The following is a 2,072-nucleotide window of genomic DNA, read 5'->3' on the forward strand; positions in this document are numbered from 1 at the left end:
ACTAACTAACTAACTAACTAACTAACTAACTAACTAACTAACTAACCAACTAACTAACTAACTGACTAACTAACTAACTAACTAACTAACTAACTAACTAACTAACTACCTACCTACCTAACTAACTAACTAACTAACTAACTAACTAACTAACTAACTAACTAACTAACTGACTAACTAACTAACTAACTAACTAACTAACTAAGTTACTAACTAAGTAACTAAGTAACTAAGTAACTAAGTAAATAACTAACTAACTAACTAACTAACTAACTAACTAACTAACTAACTAACTAACTAACTAACTAACTAACTAACTAACTAACTAACTAACTAACTAACTAACTAACTAACTAACTAACTAAGTAACTAAGTAACTAAGTAACTAAGTAACTAAGTAACTATGTAACTAACTAACTAACTAACGAACTAACTAACTAACTAACTAACTAACTAATTAACTAACTAATTAACTAACTAACTAACTAACTAACTACTTAAATAGGTAAATAAGTAAGTAACTAAACAACTAACTAACACTCATTTGAGTAAAACTCTTCTTGATCAAAAGGTCCAAATTTGACCCCTGTAAGTCCGTTAGTTCTTGATCTGATCAATCCGATAGTACTAATCATTTTAGGATAGAGGCAAAACAATTAGAAAGTCGCGATATATATTGATATAACTATAGACTGTGATATTTACAGTTTTTTATATATTTTATAATCCTACGAAATTTAACTATTAATTACATAACTAGTTAACAAAAGGGACTTTGTTTCCCTTTTGTTATTATATTTGGGATTAAAAAACTAAAATTCCCCGTTCACAGATTTTTTTGCATTTCACTTATTAAAATATTTTAAAAGTTAAATACTTAATAATTCAGTAAAACTCCAATAAGGATACGATATCAAAAATTTTAATTTAAACAGAGCTGTCAATTAAATCCTTTTGTAAACTAAAATTTTGTATTTAATCCTATTTTTCTATATTTTGTTGATTGTATGAAGGTGTATGCATACAAATATTATGTAGGTGTCATAAACAGTTGAACAGTTTGTTTGTTTTAAGTATATGTATCTAAGTATGTATGTGTATGTTCACACAAAACATACTTTATTCTTACATGTTTAGTATACATTAACCTGTCACCTTTTGTTTAATGATAGTGTTCGTGTTTGTGTACGATTTAACGTGCGTGAGTATGTTTACATTAATGTTGATGTGTTTATTGTTGTTAGTATATAGCCCAGTAGTTTTGCAAGGAGTTAGATTATCCTTTAAAAAAAGAAAATTTTGCAAATGTTAAATTTCTTTTATAACTTGAGCTTTTATAATTTGGGTTATTTGAATAGCCATTGTTGTCAGCTTTGGAGTTTCACCCCGAATTGCAAGGTAACTCATACATATCCATACAGCTACTTATAAGTAGTATATGTGTGATTCTCATTAAGTAGCATTTTTCAAGTGTTGTTTTTACAGATTTTTATGACAATTTATTTCTCTAAGAGTTTATTTTATACATATTTGTTGAATTAATATATGACAGCAGTAACGTGCAAAATTATAATAAATGAAATAGGACAGAGTAAACAAGACATAAATTCGAAATATTATTAGCAAGGCTTTGTTGTAGTAATTTCTTGTTAACAGCAAAAACAAAAAAAAAAAAAGAAAACGTTAAACTTTATGCAATTGCTTCCATTTTGATGTTTGTTATTTTAGTCACATATACAATCTTTTTAAGCTTTTAAAGCATTTTTTACATTTTTTGTCTATTTAAAGAATTACAGGTTATTACTGTCTATAGTTTAGTCTATAGTCTACTCTTTAATCTATCGTCAGTTAATAGTTTAGTCAATAGACTAGTCTATAATCTAGTCTATTGTTTATTCTATAGACTAGTTAATATTCTAGTCTATAGCCTAGTCTTTTGTCTAGTCTATAGTCAAGTTTATAGGCTAGTCTAGTCTATAGTCTAGTCTATAGTCTAGTCTATAGTCTAGTCTATAGTCTAGTCTATAGTCTAGTCAATAGTCTAGTCTATAGTCTAGTCTATAGTCTAGTCT

Source organism: Lucilia cuprina, chromosome 4 (genome assembly GCF_022045245.1).
Source record: "Lucilia cuprina isolate Lc7/37 chromosome 4, ASM2204524v1, whole genome shotgun sequence".
NCBI lineage: Eukaryota > Metazoa > Arthropoda > Insecta > Diptera > Calliphoridae > Lucilia > Lucilia cuprina.